Genomic DNA, 23,200 nt, shown 5'->3' with positions numbered 1-23,200 from the left:
TAAATATTAAGATATGAATATTAAGGTAAATAATTTTAAAATATAGTTTTGTTTGAAATAAATTTTAATTTAATTTTAACTTATATTTCTGTAAGCCCTGTTTGTTCAATGTTTGTGCAGTGCAGTCTAGATTGAATTGAGGGACTTTTCATTTCCCTTGCGGACTTTTCTACTCACAATATTTTTATATTAAATTTGTTATGAAGTTTGTAATAACCTACAAAGTATATGGTATATAAACGAACAGAGTGGCGAGCTGTATCAATTTAGCCATGTCCGTCTACTTGTATGCGAACTGGTACAGCAGTTGTTGAGATATTAATATGAGATTTTGCATATGTCCTTTTATTCCCAAGGAATTGCTCATTTATCGTAACCGTCGATATCGAATTACTATATCATATAAATGTCATACAAACTAAACGATTAAACTTAAGTCCTTGTAGGGTAAATTTTTTATTTTATGACGTATTTCTATAAAATTTGACATAGACTGTTTTGCAAGGAAAGCATGCAATCTCCGTATAAATCACTTATGGTAGATCGGACCACTATAAATAAAAAGCAAGGTCCTGTATGGAAAGCTACTTTCTTTTATGAAATATCTATACGAAAGTTGATTTTTGATTCTTTAATTTCAAAGTATTTCAAACTTAAATATACATATATTATGCTTATCAATAGCAAATTAAGTGCCTATTGCTATGTGGGAGGAACTTGTCAATATTATTCATGATCCCTAAATAATTTACTGTTAAACTTCTTAATTCATTTATTTAAGCATTCGAAACACGCTTTAATAATACGAAGTGCGCAAAGGCTGGGAAATAAGCGACAAGGGTTAATCAAGACTGGCAATATTTCAACCGGGAATGTACGCAAATCACTCACTTGTCATTTCTTTCATGAACAGCGAAACTGTTTGCCACACGATCTGAAGAAATAGATGCAGTCACATTAGATTCCGCAATAGAGGATCAAAGAGTAAACAACCCTCATAGTAATAAAAGGTATAATTGTCAGAGTTTATGGATAAAATAAAACTTTTGAATTCTGTAAATGAAACCAGACGCCCATAAAGTAAGCGTCTTTTGCTAATAATATTTTGGCGCATATATCTATTATAACGATTTTCGAACTTTGAGTTGATTTAATGTCGTATAAATACAAGTTAGCAACATTAAAATTAACTGCGATAAACAGAATAATGCTGGATAAACAATATACCAATCAACATCCGGCACGCGCAGTATAAACTGCAGCCAGGAATTAATACTGACCAACAATAATGCAACCATTGCAACAATTGTCGAGCAATTAACAAATCAACATCCGGCACACGCGGAATAACGAGACACAAATAAATAAATCAATAGTGCTAGCATAAGTAATTTTTAAGTTATAAATAATTGAAATTGTAATTTGGTCTTAGCAGAACAATTAACAATAAAGGTCATCTTGACCAAAAAAATACAAATTTTTTAGCCGTTTCAATATAACCGGCAATAATTTACATATGTACACTATATGTATATTAGCCAATATTCAAAATTTCTTAATAGAATTACTTAAAAATCTTTTTATAGATGTACTGAAGTATAGTGCGAAATGTAAGTGGAATACGTCCATAAATTACCATTGCCGCCATTTACTACATGTACTGATTTCCGCTATTATAGTGGACTAAATACCGAATATATCTGTAAATAATTGAGGTATCACAATATTATGCCACTTTCTCTTAGTCCCAATATTCCAAAAATTTGTGAAGAAGCTATATACATATGTCCGGGGCCTATATAAGTTGATATTGTTGTAATCCATTCTCAATTTCGTCAAATAATGAATAGTGAATTCTTTTACATAACATACAAAAAGGTTCTTTAATACCTGGATTAAAAGTTTTTCTTACCCTGAAGGAAATATCGCAGGCCCTGTAAAATGTATATATGATCATATATGAGCGAACTAGATAGTTTTTGAGATATCGATCTGAAATTTTACACACATTCGGACCATTATAGTGTATAGCTGCCATATAAACTGATTGATCAAACTCAAGTTGCTGTATGGAAAAGTCTTATCTTTGAAATGGTATCTTTACGAAGTTTTGCACAGATTACTGTTTAAGGCGGCGCTGCAATGTTCTAAAAAGTTTTGAGGATTGGCTCACCGTAGCATATACATTGCTGCGATTCAAACTGAATGGTCCGTGAAAAGCACAATACATTTGACAGTTTTGGTATCTTGAAAACCTATCCCATATCCCATACGTAACGTAATTTTGTTACATCATCGGATATAAAGTCAAGCAGAGCTAAAGGAATTGGTATGCTTAAGGAATCCGCACGCATAACGATCCGTTCCCAGGACATTCGCACCTAAGTAAGCGCAACTGACGCGGGTTTTTATCCAGGCAAGAATTGTCAATTCGGCACCTCCTTCAGGACTGTTTTCTGACGCTACAACAACAACTTTAATATAAATCTTTTCTCATATGTCGAACTAAAGTCTTTATTGCAAACGCCCATTGTAAAATTTCCCTGGTATAATTGTGAGAATATTCTTATTAGTTCCATTCGTTTAATTTAATTTTCTGGTGTAACTGGACCGTTTTAGCACTTTAGATAGTTCAAAACAAAGCAGCAGAGGTGGACGCGCCTATTCTCCGATTTCGTTTGTTTTAACAGTAATGATATTATTTGCACAAAGCTTAACAAAACTTTGGTAGTTTGTAATACATACAATAAATTCATTATTATAGGGCGTTATCACATCCGCCTTTTGTACCACACACCCCTTTCCTGTACGCCATTCCCACCCCTGTACCAAATTTGAGTTTTGTAGCTTATTTGGCCAATCAGTAAGTTATAGCTTCCTATGTTTTTTCGAAGAACGGTATTTGTGTAATATGCTCACATCGGCTCGTCTGATTCCACCTACCTGCATTACCAACTGTTAAAAACTTAATGTCACTAATGTTTTTATTTAATGAAAACTTCTTATTTCTGTATATGCTTATACAAAACGACAAATACATAACACGTCGGATGAAATCTGCGGATGCCCAAAGTATCCCAGGAAATCGGGCTTCAATTAAAATAGCAAAAGTGTGTTAAACTGATGGTTTATGAATTCTGGGAATAAAATGATTATGTTTCTATGTTCCATGCACAGAACTTTTAGCCACATGTTCCAAAATTTGCATTCAACATTTTTTTCGTGCGAAACATTTTTTTATGTTCTTTAAGGCAAAATATTGGACAGGTAATTTTTTGTTTTGACTCAATATAAAAAAAAAAATCAACTTTTGAAAAAAGTAAATTTGCGTATACAAAGAAAAGTATGTATGTCAATATGAATAGTCCGCCTAATGTTAACGATATTGTCTCAGCTTTCCAATGGAATATACGTTGAATTTATGAGACTTTACAAAGGTACTTTTTTATAAACAAATAATGGAACAAATTATACTCATTATAAAGGGTGTAAATAAGTTGCATATGAGAATTGCAAGATTTCTGGTTAACTTTTCAATAGATATTATTCAACAATTACTCGGCCTTTGCTTTGGACATGAACCAATCTCCATATTCTTGATTAAGTTAACAAGCTGTACTGTCCAGAATGTCAACAGAACTTAGGTACTAATGTGGTTTCCAACAATTTGATGTAAATTTGAAGAATGAAATGTAAATATTTTTCAATTATCCTTAGAACTTGTATTTCTCACAGACAGACCAAAATCAAGGATATATTTACACAATATGCCCATATGTATGTATAACTCATGCGCATGTGTGTGCTTCTATCAAGCATAATTTTTTGGCAACCCCATTGTCGTCTGTCTAGTAAAGAGACGATCACTTCACCAGCATCCATTAAGTGATAGCATCACTAACTGAATTACGAAACAAGTCAGATGGAAGTAATATAATTTTTATGGTCATATTGAAGCGACGAACTTTTTTAAATTAAAAATTTTAAAATTGAATTTATCATAAGCACAAATTGATTTTGCTTTAAGAGGCACTTTCGTGACAATTCCGTATTCTGTTATGTATGAACATATGTATACGCGCGCATATACAATTAGGTACACTTGCATCCAATAAAAACGCACCGCCAATTTTGTAAACTTTAGCTATATAACTGTAAATTTTAGAAAAATTCTATAAAATGTAGTAGGCAATAAAAAATTAATTATTTCCAATGAAATGGGAATGGGTTGAACACTTTTCATTATAGTCTTATTTTGGTTGTGTACTTGAAAAGTTTAAAAAATTAAGGCGTGAGCAAAAAGTCCCAAATTGGCATAAGATGAAGAAAAGTGATCTCGGCAAATAGTAGCTAGAATTGGTTGTAGACATTCAACTAATGTTCGTCTTTTACGAAAAAAAGGATCAGGTCGTCTTCGAAAGTCAACTTACTGCGACGGATAAGTTTAAGCCCGCTTTTAAAAGTGCACTTTCAGCAAGTGGACTTAAGTTTTGCGACCATACGAGGGATAAGAAATGTAGGTTTATATGGAAAATGTCCTGTCAAAAAACCACTATTAACACAAAAAATGTAGTCTGGACACCTTTACTGGTTTAAAAATGATGAAAGAAAATTTAATTTGCTAAGCTCTCAAAATTCGCTTTACGTGCGCCATTGATGTAGTGAGAGGTTCCAGTATAATTGTGTAGTAAAGAAAATTAAATTTCCTCAAAGACAAATATTTTGATGAGGCTTTTCATACCATGTTTTTGGGATCTCTATACCTTGTTCATGGAATAATGAATGTACAAAAATATGCGACAGTGGTTAAAAATTTTTAGTACCCGCAATTGAAGAGCATTACCCTCATAGGGATCGCCTAATTCTCCAAGATGACTCAGCGCCATGTCATCGTGCAAAATGGCTAAGTTTTGACTGGAAACAAATCTTGTACAAAACATGTATACACTATTTTTGTATAAGATCTCATTCAGTTCGAATTTTAATTTTTAGTTTGCCAATACATTCAAGGATCTTTAATATTTAAGGATTCAACGCTTAGATTGGCAAGGAAATTCCCCCGATTTAAGCTTATATGGCACATAATGAAGTGTGAAGGTGTTAAACAAAAGTCAATTAATAAATATTTTAAAACTGCTTAGGTATGATTCCCTTATAGGGAAGTTAATTCAGGTCCAAGTGTATTCCATGCCTTCAAAAATTAAGAAGGGATGAATCTACTGTTAGTGACGAAAATGACTTAATCGTTTTAAATTAACTTCACATTGTTTTAATTTAAATCATGAATATCCCGGCTTGTACATTTTTGTAATTTTTTTTTTTTAATTTATTGGCTGTCTCTTATAAAAACCATTTTTGAGAAAAAATTTTGTGAACAACTATACTGCATACTATGTAGTCAAACAAATAAAAATTGCCTTAATATTCTATCTTTTTAAACAAACTGCTCACATGATCTTATTTCAATTATTTTTGGTGATGTATTTTTATTGAACGCAGGTACCTACATATATGTGCAAAAGGAACGCAACTGATTTGGGGCCTAATATACATTAATTTTGAGGGAGTAAAAACAAAATTTGGCATTCGTTGAGGCGTTAAGAAGTATTTTAAGAACCAGCTCCTCCAGTGGAAAGTAATTTTTTATGTATCGAAACAAATCGAAAGACTTACCTACGATTAAGAACATGAATGTTTTATATATGTACATAATTATATGTATGTGTGTAGAAATTTCTGCACATAAAATTACCATGAAAAAATTAGTATAACAGTTGTTCACAACTTTAAAATTCTCCCCAAGACACTTGTATCAACGTTTTTTTCAATCCTCGAGACAGTTGTTAAAGTCAATTTTCGGAATAGCTTTCAATGCGCGTAGCACTTCAGTTTTATGTTTTCAATTGACTCCATTTGAGTTTGCTTGAAGTTACATGGAGCTAAATCAGGCGAATACAGTGTTTGAGGCACGATATTGGTTGAAAATTTAGCGAAAAACTCACGAAGAATTAATACAGTATATGTATGTATATTCCCGTGGTGCAAAAACCTAGAATTGTCGGCCCATAATCCCGGTCTCTTTTTACGAATAGCTTCACTCAAATGACGCATAACACTCATATAGTACTTTTTGTTGACAGTTTACCGGTCGGAAGGAATCTGGAGAGCACCACACCTCGGTAATCGAAGATAACTATCAACCTAATCTTGATTTTTGACCCGCTCTGATGTGTTTTTTTTTCGGTTTCGATTCACCTTTGTCACGATATTCGGCCGATTGATTGTCTGTTTCCGACTCGTAACCATAGATCCAAGACTCATCGCTAGTAATAATGCGTTTAATAATGTCCTGGTAGTAGAAAATTATTTTTTCACAGACGTTAACGCGACCGAGTTTTTCCAAAAATTGACTGCATTTGGAACTAATTCTATCACTTTTCTCAGGCTGAAATGAGCTTTTCTTGTGGTTTTCACTACTCCTTCCGATTTTTAAGCAGCAATTCCTTTATTGTATCGACTTGTTGATCATCAGTTGAAGTTGATGACCGTGCTGGAAGTTGTTCGTAGTCAACGTGTTCAAAACCCTCTTTGAATAAATTGTACAGATCAAAAACGGCACCACAAATTTGATTCCACATACAAAATTTTATGGAACTTCTTTGTTGAACAATTTCACTCATCGTAAAAATCACAGAATGCAATTTATGTATTTCAGAAAGACAAGCGTATACTATCAGTAATGATTGCTTTGATGTGACATTTGGCACAGATGTCAATAATAGTAAAAATAAAAAAAGTTTTTCGCGCGAAATTTAAATTAAGAAGTCTTACTATTTTTTGCTCACAGTAGCATAGTGTGTAATAGGCGTCCACCGAACTAAGTGTTAAAATATGTTTCAGATATGAAAAACCCCAATTTGAGATATCTTAGTGGATGATGATAACCATATATTCAATGTTGATATGAAGCTTGATGGATCCAATTATTTGTAAAAATAGGTTAAAAAGTGTTTAAACTTCGTCATTGTCTGAAATCGTTTTGCTTTCCAGTCTCTATATAGAATATTGAAAAGTATATATACCCAATAGGACGGCAGGACGAGGGGATCAAAGAAGAGCTCTAAGAAGAAAGCCACCAAATCTTACCAATACAAACTTAAGGAAACGTACAACAAATTTTATCGTACTAAGCCGGAGCTTTGAAATTGTACAAAAATCCGTAAATTTACGCATCCATGCACAATTATGCATTGAATTGGAAAAGAAATAGGGAAAAACGATTGATGCAACTTCGAGCGCACACTCCAGCCTTCTGCCAACACTAGAAACTATGTTATGAGTCGGCAATAACTTTTGAAGCGTTTGCTGCTATGTATATGTGTTTATGTTGATAAAGGCATAATATGTAAGGGTTTAGCTGGCAGACGGTCGACAAAAATGGTATCCGAAGCAAATAATGTGCAGAGTGGGAGGAATAGAACAAGTGTACAAATTAAATTATATTATTTTTTTTTTTAAATTGGTTACTTGTTCTTATTCAAAATGCGGACTATTTTCAACAGTAAAGAACTTTTTTCAACTCCATAATATAAATTAACAATCTCTTAATTTCTAGGTACCAAAAGAACGTAAACCTCATCAGGAGTTCTTAAAATTATATACATATAATTATAAATTATTCTTCTTCTTTACTGATGAAGACACCGCCCACGCGGTTATAGCAACAGCGCGTCAATCGTTTCTTCTTTTCGCAATGTGGCGTCAATTAGAGATTTCACGCGAAGCCAGGTCCTTTTCCAACTGGGTTTTCCAACGGAGTGAAGGCCTTACTCCTCCTCTGCATGTTCCGGCGGGTACTGCGTCGAATACTTTCAGAAGTGAAGTCTTTTAATTAGCTTACCTATGCCCATGTCATCGTATATCTCATACAGCTCCCTGCCTCTGCATCATATGGCAGAACGGGAATAATGAGTGACTAATAGAAATTGGTTTTTATTCTTAGAGAAAGTTCTTTACTTCTCAATTGCTTACCCATTCCGAAGTGACACCTGTTGGCAAGAGTTATTCTGCGTTGGATTTCGAGAGTAACATTGTTGCTGGTGTTGATGCTAGTTCCAAGATAGGCAAAATTATATACGACTTTAAAAATATAACTGTCAACACTTACGTGAGAGCCAACTCGCGAGTGCCAAGACTGCTTGTTTGATGACTCGAGATATTTCGTCTTGCCCTCATTCACTACCAGACCCATTTGGAGAAAGCGGAACTAACGGTGCCGTTGTTGAGACCAATGATATCAATATCATTGGCGTACAGCAGCTGTACACTCTTACAGAAGGTGGTACCTTCTCTATTTAGTTCCGCGGCTCGAATTATTTACTTCCAGAGTAGATTGAAGAAATCGCACAATAAGGAGTCGCCTTGCCTGAAACGTCGCTTGGTATCGCAAGGTTCGGAGAGGTCCTTCCCGATCCTGATGAAGCTTTTGATATTGCTCAACAGTTTACATAGCCGTATTAGTTTTTATGGATATTAAATTCAGATATAGCGGCATAAAGGTGGTGAGTGTCGATCCTCTTTTCAAGGGTCTTTTCCAGGATTTACCGCATGGTGAATATCTGGTCAGTTGTTTTCCAGGCCTAAAGCATCACTGAAAAGGCCCAATCAATTCGTTGACGGTGGACTTTAATCTTTCACACAATATGCTCGATAGAACCTTTTATGCGATACTGAGGAGGTTTATCTTACGGTAGTAGCGCAGATTGTGGAGTTTTCCTTTTTGTAAATTGGACAGAGCACACCTAAATTCCAATCGTCGGGCATGCTTGCGTCCGACCATATTCAACAAAGATGCGGATGCATGCTCCTTATCAGTTCTTCACTGCCGTATGTGCATAGCTCGGCCGGCAATCCATCGGCCACCGACGCTTTGTTGTTCTTCAGGCGGATAATTGCTATTCCAACTTCTTCATGATCGGGTAATGGAACGTCTGCTCTATCGTCATCGATTGGGGATTCGGGTTTGTCTTCTCCTGGGAATATGCTTTCACTGCCATTCAGCAGGCTGGAGGGTGATTTCTCTCGGGGTGATCTAGTGAATGATGCCCACTTCATATGGAGGGAATATTTCTTCAGCTTCAGTTAGGATCGGGAAGGACATTTTCGAGCAGATCGATACCAATCGAGGTTCCAGACAAGGCGACTCCCAATCGTGCGACTTCTTCAATCTGCTGCTGGGGAAAATAATTCGAGCTGCAGAACTTAATCGAGCAGGTACAATCTTTTACAAGAGTGTACAGGTGCTGGCGTATGCCGATGATATTGATATCGTCACGCCACTGTTGACAGTGAAAACTTTGAAGTCAATAACTTCGTCTATCTTGGAATCAGTATAAACAGCATCAACAATGTCAGGCTGGAAATCCAACGCAGGATAACTCTTGTCAACAGGTGCTACTTCGGACTGAGTAATCAATTGAGAAGTAAAGTCCTTTTTCTATGAACAAAAACCATACTCTATAAGCCACTCATAATTCCCGTCCTGTTGTATGGCGCAGAGGCTTGAATGATGACAACAACTGATGAGTCGACATTGCGTGTTTTCGAGAGAAAGGTTCTGCGAAAGATGTGTGGTTCTTTGCGCTTTAGCCACGATAAATATTGCATTCGTTGGAATGATGAACTGTAGGAGATATACGACGACATTGACATAGTTCAGCGAAATAAAAGGCGGCTACGCTGGCTAGGTCATGTTGTCCGAATGGACGAAAATACTCCATCTCTGAAAGTAATCGACGCAGTACCCACCAGGGAAAGAAGAAGAAAAGTAAGACCTCTACTCTGTTGGAAGGACCAGGTAGAGAAGGACCTGGCTTCGCTTAGAATATCTAATTGGAGCTACCTAGCGAAACGAAGAAACGACTGGCGCGCTGTTGTTATCTCGGCTATAATTTTTGACTTTTTCCAAGTGAGCAGTTGTGTACATGTGGACCGAACGCGCATCTGTCTGCCCTGACCACTTCTACTTATTTCACATTCAATTGTTCGTCAAGTTATCGCTTGCACGGGTGGATCCACACGCATTAGGCTGTTAATTCGACTCATCATACTTGCCGTGTTAACATAATATACATAATTCAAACCTATCTTAGGGAGTTAAAAATGTTGCAAGCATAACTTTCTGGCATTTCGAAAGTATTTTCAACCTTCGTCCCTACCGGCAAACTGGAACAGTCAATTTTCACAAGCCTCTCTTGAGGTGAAATTTTCACTAGAAAAGTCATTTATCATATAAGGGAACAGATAACGATGACTTGGTTCCGGGTTCGAGTTATTTATAAGGTAGGTGCATAACAACCTGCGTTGTCCTAATTGTTCTCTTGTTTATCAAAGCTGACTGATTGCTTGCTTCAGATCCTCAGATCTTTGACAGTACAGGTACAATTTAAAAGTTTGGCCATATGGGAGTAGCTCATAGTAAATATTATAGTTCTACCGATAAACACATAGAAACCCATACGTCGAGTTTCTTTTTGTACTTAATTTTATTTAAACGATTTCAAACGAAGTTTTAAGCAATGTTTAGCTCCTGACAATCGAAACAGTGCTATCAAGATGTTCAGACTCGATGATTTCGGCTTCCAGAGGGTGATGCATCTTTGATATAAAAGTTAACGTAATGGAATCGTGCGTGATTATCTGCTACGGTATCAGGACTATAAACACTATTCACATTTACATTCGCTTGGGTTTCGTTTTCGCCTTTTGTAATTGCGTATTTTTTTTACGTTGTCAATCTTAGACGCGTGCTCAAACAAACAATACTGAGTCCAGCTATCACAAAATTGTCTGAAAAGATTTTTTAGCACAAAATCCCTGCCGCACTTATGCAACTTACAAATTTCCATTAGAGATAGCAAATATTTCAGTAACTGTGATTTTGTCACTGCTATTTAAAAATCACTGGTCACAGCTGTGACAAATTCCCTAAAGTAGCAGTAACATGGGAAACTTCAACAAAGTAGCAGTAACAGTATTATATGAAAAATTGCGACTGTGATAAAGTAGCATTCACAGTGGAACTTAAAAAATTGCGACTGTGACAAAATATCATTCACAGTGAAACATAAAAGTTGCGACTGTTGCAAAATAGCATTCACAGTGTAACATAAATAACTGCGGCTGTGATGAATTCATATTCATTAAAACTAAGAGTTATCTTCAATTTTAGATAAGTAAAAATTGGTTGACATATAAAATAAGTTAGTTTACACACATAGCTTTAAACTGGTAATACTTATGTACAAATTAAATTGATTAGAGAAACCTCCATGCGGTACTAAAGCCAATTATAAAACTTTTATTCTTAAAATTGCATAAATTTTATATACATACTTGCTGACCCCGCAGCCGTTATCCTGAAATTATGTGTTTTGAAATGAAAAGAAAGTTAAATTTATCATTTGATTTTTTTTTTTTTCAATGTAACGCAGCTTGATAAATAAAATTTTTTGGTTTCTGTTCAGGTGTACAGAAAATATTATTTTCTAACTCGTGAGCACGACACGTATATCTGGCCGTGTGAAAAACACAGCATTTCCAAATTTATGCTACACACTATGCGACTATCATTGTGTCCTGTAGATTGTCAGCTAACATTGCGCGAGAAATGAAATAAGGTTGAATTAAAAAGCTTAAGCTGTTATTTCTTCCTTTATTCAGGTGAATCTTAAGACTAATTTTACAATAATTTCGTTCTTAAAATGAAACCTTCAATATTGATCAAAATAAGCAAATGTAAACAAAATCATATATGTAATCTTTTAATACTTTTCCAAATATTAAATTCGGTGCATTGACATTTATGTGGCCTAAGTACTTTTTTAGGTGGACGTACAAATATTCCTACGAAATTGGATATTACTTTGACTTTTGCTTATGTAAGTAAAAGTAATAACGTTTCATGTAGTATTCATAAATTTAATTTAAGCCACAATGTTTAAATACAATTTGTTTACATTGCAAGTATCGTTTTTCATTTTTATGAAGCAACGACTCTTGCATTTTCGTTATACATATTTATGTGAGTGTCAATTTAAATCAATTAAATAAATAAATGTTTTACACAGTAATGTTGTTGGGTTGATTTAAGTATTTTCTTATGATTTCGTCTGTGGAACTATATATGTAACTCGCGTGCACTTAAGAAATCATAGTTACGATAATTTGACCAACGTCCGAACATTCGTAATGAGTTCATCTTTTGTGAATTGATAAACGGCGAATGGAATTGATATCGAACCACCGGAAGTATCAACCGGAATTAACCCATTTCCATTTTCTTTGCGAAGATGATGTAAAATGTCTTCGGCAATGTCATTTTTGTTCGTGTCCCATAATTGACGCGGATTTGAAGGCTGATATGTCGAAATGATTGTCGCGAAAAGTGTGCGAACTTCATTTTGATTTCAGTGATTAACACGTTCCAGCAATGGTAATTGCTGGCTTACTTCTCCAAAACTTGCACACACCGTACCATTCACAGTACGCTATGACCCAAATGAAGTTGAACCGCGTACATTAATCAATAGCAACCGAAGGTAGAAACAATAGTCGTTTTTCGGGTGGATGGGTTTTATTTATACTTAAATTAGTTGAGAACACACCTGGATGTCTATATACTGGTTGGCCTTGCTTTCTGCGTAACGATTTCTTTGACGATGTGTTCCATGTATTATATTTCCGAATAGAGCAATGTTCTCGCAAACGGATAACTGAGAGACGCACAACACGAAAACGTCCACGAATTGCAAAAGTAAATGTCCTACAAAACGCTTTATTGAAGTTCACGTATCGACCGTATTGTTGAAGACCAATAACCGCCATATTGCTTCCTTTGACGTACTTAAAAACGTATTTTATCGATTATACCAAACTGCAATACTCAACATTGATAAGAGTTTTGAATGTGAATTAGACAATAATAGGGAATATAGTACGATCCATGTGTTGTCAACTTCGATATTCACTCTTCTAAATTGAATGCTGAATGTTATGCCATTGTCGTCTTTTGAGTGACCCCAACAGAGTGGATATCCATCATTTTTAGTTTGTGTTCCTGAAAGAAAAGTACGTGGATAGTGTTTTCACATTTATTGTCAGACATACGCACCGAAAAGGGATTATAGTGTCTACAAGGTCCATGAGTCATATTGGTTTTCATCACTTCGGATAGTACTGGATCTTTCTCTGCATCAGGAGTTTCCGCAGAAATGATTTCATCAATTTGATCTCTTTTTTGCCACTCAACAGAGTACATCTAGCATCTAACAGCACCACATATACGTTGCTTCAAGATAAAGTCCATCAAACATCGTAACTCTTGTTTGAAAAGACGTGCTGTGACATCGTGACGATCGCTTGTTGATTGACCGCGATCTATAATTTCGCACGTATGTCATCGCATTCTGGTAGTACTCGGTCATGTGCCTTGCGTTGCCAATGTATGTTGACGCCAAAAAGAACGCCGGACGATATTAGCGTCACCTCTTCGTGGCATCGTAATAAATTTAAATGTGTAATAGATCACTTTATGTGAAACACACATAACGTTTTCACTAAATAATTTTTTTTGAGTAACCGGAATAAAGAAAGCAAACGATTCAAATAATTGAAAAAAAGCAAAAAAAATTTAAAAAAAGATTGTATAAAAAAGTTACTTTTTGTAAATTTGTATAAAAAAAATTACTTTTGGAAAAGGGTTATTCGAAATTTTCTCGTCGTAAAAACCATCTTTGAACCTCAACGAACATTTAGAAAAAAAGAATTGGCCAAATTGGTCCAGGCGTTGTTGAGTTATACGCTTAGCAACACATTTTGCGATTCATTTTTATATATAAGATATATTGGTCTTTGAAATATTTTTAAAAGTATGTTTTCGTTTACTTTAAATAGTTTCTATTGAGTACCCTTATATTGAAAAAAACATAAGAGATTATATTTATTGTGACTTAAAAAATGAGCTTCCTTAAAAATAACGGATCATTTTCATTAATTTTTGTACGAAACGGTTACAAATCATTTTGCTTATACATAATAAAAATTAAAGATATCTGTATCAAAAATAAACAAAACGAGTTATGTGTGGCAATTTTTTAAAGACGTGGATGCTGTTTTCGCTAAATGTGATATTTGTAAATCCAAAGTATCATATAAAATGTCAACATCAAATTAAAAAAAAAACATCAATTGGAAAAGCTAATATAATTTTGAAATTACCAAAGCCTTTAACACGAACTATGCTTTTAAATGTCGCGCGACTAAAATCAAAAAGTGAAATTACAAGCAAATTATTGCAGCTTTTTACGGCGGATTTGCAACCTTTTTCCTTAGTTGAGGACAAAGGTTTTCGGGAATTTGTAACAGCCCTAAATCCATCTTATGACATTCCTAGCACACGTGTGATTTCAAAATTAATGATTCCTGCATTGTATGAGGAATGTAAACATAAGAAATAATTAGAAGCGGGGAAAAGTTTTGCATCACCTCTGATTGTTGGACATCGCGCAACATGTCTAACTAGTTTTATTGCTGTAACGGTACATTATGTCTCCGAAAATTTTGAACTAACGTCAGTACTTTTATCGTCACCCCAACTAGTGCAAAAAAAAAGCTGAAAACTTAGGTGACGCTATACAACTAATCGTAAGTGATCGGAAAATTAACGACAAAATATTGCTGGCTGTTTCGGGTAATGCTACATAGTAGTAACATAAAAAGTGCCATAAGTTAGGTTGGAAGCATTTTGGATGTATGGCTTACACAATTAATTTAATTGAAAAAGAAGGATTGCACATTCCTGAAGTAGAACAAGTAACTGATAAAGTTAAAGTAATAGGTACTCACTTCAAGAAAAGTACTTCAGCGAATGAAGCGTTTGAAAAGTACCAGCGCAACAGCGGTAAAGAACCTCTAAAATTAGTTCAACAAGTTGAAATGAGGTGGAACTCCACGTTGGCAATGTTGGAGCATCTTTCGGAGTTGGAGGAAGCGGTGAAATGTACTTTGATAATTATGAACAAAAATTTACCTATATTAACCAGCGACGAGTGGACGACTGTTGCTGCTTTGTGCAAAATTTGCAAACCATTTAGAGGTGCTACAGTAAGCATTAGTGGTGAAACATATTGCACAGGTTCGCTGGTAATACCAATCGCAAATGGTCTACTAGATGTGACACTTGCGAACTGAAACATTTTCGGTCACCGTACAAAAAGTGATTGAAATTTTTTTAAATGGAAATAGGGAACGTTTTAGCAGTTTACAACACTGCAATACAATTACGGTAGCCACTTTTCTCCACCCCAGATTCAAAATAGTGGTGTTGACTGATGAATCAGTAGCACACAACACAAAAAAACTTATAAAACGTTATCTAATAGAAATGCAAAGGGAAGAAATGGAATTTCAGACTGAAAGAACAGAAGAAAATGTAGAAAAATCAGTATCAATATGGAGTTCTTTCGATATATACGCTAATGAACATAAACCACATAGTAGCGTAGAAGGAAAAGCCAGTATTGCAATTCAGCGTTATTTGCAGTGGCGTAGCTACAACTTCGGGCGCCCGGGGCCAATGATGTTCTGCCGGCCTCTTTTATCTACATACCTACAAGTTTCATGAGGTGGTTCGAACAAAAGTGAACTTTTACAAAATATCTTCGATATTAAGTATATAAAATTTGGGAATCAGAAGCCACGCAAATTCTGAAGTTCCAAAATTCTCACAATACGGTTTTTGAGGAAATTGATAGTAAATTTACAAGACATCTTATTAAAAGCCATAGAAAAAACCCATTTGCGCCCTATATCCCACTTTTGACACAATTGGCAGGAATTTTTGCCCGAATTGGAGTTTTTAAATACCATTTTTGAAAATTTGGAGTAATAAAAGTATTTGTTACATTCAAAGCATAGGGTGAGGGGTGATAACTGTGAGAGTGACACGTCGCGACGACAGAGTTAATATTATTGGGTTTTCAAAAAAGTCTTGCGGTATTTTTATTGAATCAATTCGTGTGGCTCCCATACATCGAGCTTCTTAGTGGCACAAAGCTTCTTTAAATGGTTTATAATGGTTTGATGACTACTATGCCGGTCTCTTTCGACCAATTCAGCTATTTTATCGCAATTTTCGACGACAGGCCTTCCGGAACGTGGCGCATCTTCGACCACCTCTACACCAGAACGAAAACGTTGAAACCATCGTTGTGCAGTGGAAATGGAAACTGTATCGGGTCCATAAACTGCACAAATTTTATTGGCGGCTTGAGATGCATTTTTGCCTTTATCGTAGTAGTACTATAAAATATGCTTCTCTTTATTTTGCTCCACGCTATAACTCACGAACAACTTAAAAGAAATGACAATCAATCAAACACGTGTTAGCGCGTGAAATGAGCTTTCCAAAAAGGTATGGCATGACCCGATGCGACGAATAAAACTAGAACTACGCGCTTTCAGCGGCAACTAGCGAAAATACCGCAAGACTTTTTTGACAACGCAATATATAAAGATACTGTTTTTTTTTTGTCACTCCTACGACTGAAGAGCATTCGAGTAAAAATTAATATTTTTCATTGTTATTCAGATTATTGTGAGTGTACAACTATTTATCTTTTATAATAAATTTTGTAAAAAAAAATTGTTGAAGTATTTTTCTGAATATTAAAAAACAGCGAAGATCGCCCAAGACGTTGCGCCTATGTTAATTTCTGTTTATTATAATAAATATGTACATTGTACCTAAATGAAAAAAGGAAACAATTTTGTTCTACTTTATTGGCCTCTGTCTGTAACAACTTTTATTGCAGTCACATTCACAGTTTAAAATCATTGCTACTACAAAGTCACAGTCACAAGTAGCAGCGTTCCGTAAAAGTCACAACATCGCCCATCACTAATTCCCATATCCATCGATTGGAAAATAATTTATTTCTTCTTAGGCTTTATAATTTGTTAGATAGATAAATACGTAAGATTAAGCTTCAACTAACAAATAAGTGAAATATTCAATGAAGCTAGATTTTTAATTACAAAAATAAAAAAAAAATATGTAGTTTCTACCGGTCGAACTCGGCCTTCCCTTAGATTCCTTTTTAACTGTGTGAAATCTAACTTGAATCTGGCATACCTACAATATAAACCAGCATTTTATTTTGTGGAAATAAAAGCCTGGCCACAATTAATTTTATATTCACAGTTGACTGCATTGCTTCAGGCATCAGCAGGCGGGCAAAGTCAACTACAAATGAAAGTTTTGCACACGCGGCATTGTTGGATTCTTAATCCGTCAGCAACAGGGTACCACCTTATCGTGCGGCATTTCTCACCCTTATACATTTCTGTAACATGTTTACTATTTCGCTAGATTAATCCAATGTTGAACATACATTTAATCCTGATACAGTATACTCATAGTATTGCACAAGTCGCGCAGAGTGCTTTATTTATGTAGAAATCCTAAACTGTCATTCACAGGATATTTTGAGAGAACGTATGTAGTTGGTTTATGCATGTGTATGAGAAATAAAAAATGTCCTTAACACGATTTCTTATTCCTTCCCAACAATGCCTGCGTAGCCCTTTGATTGTTTTTCAGGATTATCATTATTACATTTCAATGATTTTGAATTAATAAAAATTAAGGAAACATTTGTTATATATATGATTAAGTATATCCTAGCTTACATGTGTGCACAAATGTTTTTGCCCTTCTTCATGTTTTTTGTGTGGTTTTGTGTGCTGACGATAGTGCCATTGTGAATTCTAATAACGTTTCGCATAAACCGCCCTACCTTCTATGACACAAGCCAACGGACTAAAATCATTTAAGACCACAAACTTTTAAAGGCGTTGAAAACCAATCCTAATGTTATATATTATAGACTATTTTCTTCATCTTCTTTTTTACTGTCGTAATTATAGCCGAAATACCAACAGCGTGTCAGTTGTTTCTTCTTTTCGCTTTTTGAAGCCAATTCGATATACCAAGTGCAGACAGGTCCTTCCCCACCTGATCTATCCAACGGAGTAGAGGTCTTCCTCTTCCTCTGCTTCCACCGGCGAGTACTGCATCAAAGTCCTCCAAAGGGGAGGGAGGGTTCTCTCCCATTCGGACAACATGATCTAGCCAGCGCAGCTGTTGTCTCTTAATTCGCTGAACTAAGTCAATATCCCCGTATATCTCGTATAGCTCATCGTTTCATCGAGTACGCTATTCGCCGCTTCCAATTCGCAAAGAACCATAAATCTTCCGCAAAACAAAAAGCAGAGCCAACGGCGCCGTTATTGAGGCCAATGATATATCATCGGCGTACGCCGGCAGCTGCACACTCTTATAGAAGATTGTACAGTCTCTATTTAGCTTTGTAGCTCGCTTTATTTTCTTCAGCAATAGATTGAAGAAGTCACACGACAGGAAGTGTCCTTGTCTGAAACCAAGCTTAGCATGGAACAGCTCGGAGATCATGATGCAGCTTTTGGTGCTGCTTTACCTCAGCTTACACAGCCTTGTAAGTTTTTTTGGAGATAACAAATTCAGACATAGCGTCATAGAGAGATTTCCTTTTCGTGCTGTCGAAGGCGGCTTTAACCCCTTGACGTATCAATTATCACAACGAAATTCGCTCCCAACTGTTCGCACACAACTTGCATTAAACAAACCAGTTTTGATACTTACGAACTTTCGAATGCTTGTTTTACAAATTTACAAAAAATAAAATACTACGATTTAATTTTAATGCGTAACAAAAAATATGGATAATTACACAGTATATAATGTACTCACCTGCAACAATGGTTTTTGGTTTACATTATTAGCTGAAAATAACGGGAAAATTTCAATCCTCTTTACATCAAATGTATACTTCTACGCACCACGAGCCAGACTCGTGATAATCATGTTAGGCACAGAAATTGTACCACAAGCCAGACTAGTGGTAATCATGTTAGGCACAGAAATTGTACCACGAGTCAGACTCGTGGAAATACGTCAAAGGGTTAAAATCGACAAAGAAGTGGTATGCGTCGATCTACCTTTCACCAGTATTTTTCAAGATTTGGCGTAAGGTTTGATTGATTTGGTTGATAGTACATTTTCCAGGTCCAAAATCACAGTGTTAAAAAGAATTTTCCCAAGGTAGCTGGCGCAGATTGGTGGGTACCCCTTTTTTGGATTGGGCAAAGTACACTTAGGTTTCAATTTTCGGGCATGCTTTAAACCGGCCATATCTTACAAAGAAGTTAATGCATGCTCTTTATCAGTTCTTCACTGCGTATTTGAATAGCTAGGCCGGTAATCCATCCATTGGCCCCGGCCATCCATCAATTGGGGAATCTGGTTCGACATCTTCAAATGCTACACTTTCATATACATTCAGTAGGCTAGAGAATTGTTCTCTCCATAATGTCAGTATGCTGCGAACGTCAGACACCAGGATCACCTCCTATGGTCCTACAAGAGTATGCTCCGGTCTTGAATCCTTCTGTTAGTTGCTGCATCTTTCCGCATAATTTTCGAGTAGTACTCCTGTCGGCAGACTTCTCAAGCTGTTCATACTTACGTATTTTGGTCTCTTCCTTTGTTGTCTATCTCGCTTCCCTCTTCAACTCTTGGTATCTTTCCCACCATTCCGGTCGATCGATGTAGGATTTTTACTTTCTATTCTCTGCGACACGACAGTCCGCAACGTACCAGCGGTTCTAGCGACCTTTCCAAAAACCAATGGTTTCGCTTGCAGCTGTACGTAAGAAGCTTGAAATGCCGTCCCACAGTTCCCTTATACCGAGTGCTCTCAGAGAGCATGAGTGCAAGTCGAGTAGAAAACCGTTTAGCTGTCGGTTGTGATTGTAGCTTTCCGACGTTGTACCTTCTCTGTGTTACGAGCTGCAACAAGATAGTAGTCCTAGCTGATGTTAGGTCCTCGGAGCATACGCACTTCAAGGATACTAGAGTCATGTCTTCAATCTGTCATAATATGATCGATCTGGTTTCAATTTTTTGATCCGAAGACAGCCAAGTAGTTTGATGAATTTTCTTGTACTGCAATCTAGTACTACAGCCAACCACATTTCGAACCTTTGCGGAGTCGATAAGCCTCCACCCATTCGGAGAGGTTTCGCCATGGGGACTGAATTTTCCAAGTGTTGCACCAAGGATGCCTTTCATACCTGACGTTAAAATCGCCAAGCACAATTATGACATCATGGCGCAGGCGGTCGTCATAACCACCCTCCAGCCGAGATCATAAAATATCAAGAAATCTATTGAATACGCCATAAAACAAGTCGAATAAAATCAAGTTTTTCATTTGATTTTGTTAATGAGATTGTTCAAAAGGATGATCAATTTTAGCTGTGGTCTAAGGATTCTAAAAGCCTGTATATGCGTTTGGTAATCGATGTTTTACAATATATGTATATTCGAGTCTGTCATGTACATTTTTTCTGAATTAAGCATTAAAATATTACTTTAAATATACATATCGCTCATTTGCTGCAAGACCGGCATAAATCAAAAAACGTGATTTTTGAGTTAATGCTGCAGAATTGTTCGTTATATCATACTTCATGTTGAGTGAAAAATTCATATGAATACCTCTTATATGCTCCGCTTGAGAAGAGGTGTAAGGTTGGAGTCACCGTGTAAGGTTGTACTCAGTTGAAAACTTTAAACGCGTTTTCTGGAGAATCGATTTTTTTGACTTATGCCGGTCTTGCAGCAAATGAGCGATGTGTACATACATATTTGCATACACACGCTGACATGCTTTGAAAATCTAAATGGATTAGTCTTCGTACGTTTTCAGCTGAGCAACACGAATACGAGTATACATATTTTTCGATTCAATCGTCAGACACATTCACAATTAACACATCACCACTGCACCAGCCATAGCACTGCGCGTAGCTGAAAGTGACTGATGAAGAACCCCGTATATTTGCGCTTTTTAACATGGACTAGGTTTTTTATGGTCGAATGCGTTTAGCTTTGCATGTTCGTGAATATCTAGGAATGAGTGAATGTAATTAACAAACTTTTTTTTTTTTTTTAAATCAGTGAAGCAGAACAATAGCGGGAGGGCGTACTGCCGTTGTTAAACGTTCTAGTATTGTTGTGGTTAGTCCATGCACAAACATGTGTACATATTTTATATCAGGCGAGCTCTCCCTTAGCTATAAGCACTAATGTATATTCTGATTGAAGGCACAACTTCGGGCATATTATTTATGTATGTAAGTCTTTTATAATTTCGTCCATTTCACTTAAATAATTCACAATATGACGAGATATAGTACATATGTATGTACATTGTGAAGTCTGCTATCCTGAACGCATATTTGCAAAGCAGAAACGAAGGATATGCCTGAATAGCATCTGAAATGTATGTCTGAGACTGAGTGCATATGGTCGTTTGAGCATAGGTGCCTCATATTCGGTTGCAGATTAGGTAGGTGCGCATGCGTAAATATAGTGGCTTAGGCGGAATTTGGATTATGTTAACCTCAAAAAACAAAACACTTATAAGAAGTATTGTGTATACTCTATCCGAAGGCGCAGGCACTGCTACCGTTTCTTCAGCTCATAACGTATGTATGTGTGCATTAAACCTTTAAGTAAAGAAACAATGTAGCATTGATCTTCGCTGCCACGTGTCGGTACTGTTTGTTCCTTATCCTAATTATTATTTTCAAAGCATTTACTTTTCCCTTGCAAAATATTGTGTTTCATATGAGCCGTTTTGTATAAGCATTCTCCTATTTGTAGAATTTGTATAACCATTAAAATTGGAGCGGTCACAGTACTCAATATATAAAATGCGTACTCGATCTTTTCTGTTAGAAATTGTTCTTTACCCAGACAGCACAGCAAAATACCGATGTAAAAGATGAATCTATTATAATCTGTACGAGGCGATTTTCCATGAAGTCTAAAGGAAACTTCGATCACCGCAATAACAATATGAACTTATACTCATATTGTAATCTAACTTAAGCTATTTCTTCTTATTATTTATTAAAATTTTTCGTTGTTAATTATTATCTGCCTATTTTGAGTGTGCGTAGCCAGGAGCGATCTCAAGATACGTAGTTTCTATGATATCTATAGACCTACAATAAACTTAGAATACATATTCAACTGGTTATTGTATTGTAGGTCTTTTTCGTAAACCTAACCATTTAAAAGGTATTAAAGGTTAAAGTTTGATTATTTAAACGATTTGTTTTTGTGTAACTGCACGAATAAAAATTTTATAAATCAGAAAACATTTGGGGCTTTACAAAAATGGCCACTTATATTTAATATTTTTATTGGTTTTTAAATTTATTTTTTTATATTTTTTTTCGTTGATTTTTGACTGCAATATTTCGTAAACGCTAAACTTAATCGAAAATATTGGGTTGTCAAAAAAGTCTTGCGGTATTTTCGCTAGTTGCCGCTGAAAGCGCGTAGTTCTAGTTTTATTCGTCGCATCGGGTCATGCCATACCTTTTTGGAAAGCTCATTTCACGCGCTAACGTGTGTTTGATTGATTGTCATTTCTTTTAAGTCGTTCGTGAGTTATAGCGTCGCAAACATGGAGCAAAATAAAGAGAAAATACGGCTTATTTTACAGTACTACTACGATAAAGGCAAAAATACATCTCAAGCCGCCAATAAAATTTGTGCAGTTTATGGACCCGATACAGTTTCCATTTCTACCGCACAACGGTGGTTTCAACGTTTTCGTTCTGGTGTAGAGGTGGTCGAAGATGCGCCACGTTCCGGAAGGCCTGTCGTCGAAAATTGCGATAATATCGCTGTGAATTGGTCGAAAGAGACCGACACAGTAGTGATCAAACCGTTATAAATGATTTGAAGAAGCTTGGAGTCACTAAGAAGCTCAATGTATGGGTGCCACATGAATTGATTCAATAAAAATACCACAAGATTTTTGACAACCCAATATGTAGAGCAGAAAATTTATTACAAAATAAGAAACAATTTTGCCCTAAAATGGTCGAATTTCAGCCATTAATGTTTTTGAATCGATTAAGTTTACGAAAAAAGTAGGAGACCGTTTTCATACAATATTAAATCTATAAAACGAAATATTTTTTTAAAAAGTTGGAAGCGAGATACAAATATCACACAATAAGA

At 35.8% G+C, this 23,200-nt stretch overlaps 1 long non-coding RNA gene across 1 annotated transcript; it reads right to left on the bottom strand.

Moving 5' to 3' along the window:
- Positions 1-1,557: 1,557 nt before the first annotated feature.
- LOC125779606 (uncharacterized) lies at positions 1,558-22,269 on the bottom strand. The gene is made up of 4 exons (XR_007423389.1): positions 13,172-22,269; positions 8,168-13,117; positions 8,032-8,108; positions 1,558-7,975 (listed from the first exon to the last, which is right to left on the bottom strand). It is a non-coding gene; the product is annotated as an uncharacterized LOC125779606 (long non-coding RNA).
- Between the last annotated feature and the right edge of the window lie 931 nt (positions 22,270-23,200).

This window comes from Bactrocera dorsalis, chromosome 6 (genome assembly GCF_023373825.1).
Source record: "Bactrocera dorsalis isolate Fly_Bdor chromosome 6, ASM2337382v1, whole genome shotgun sequence".
Taxonomy (NCBI): Eukaryota; Metazoa; Arthropoda; class Insecta; order Diptera; family Tephritidae; genus Bactrocera; species Bactrocera dorsalis.
This window is presented reverse-complemented; position numbering and strand designations above follow the sequence as displayed.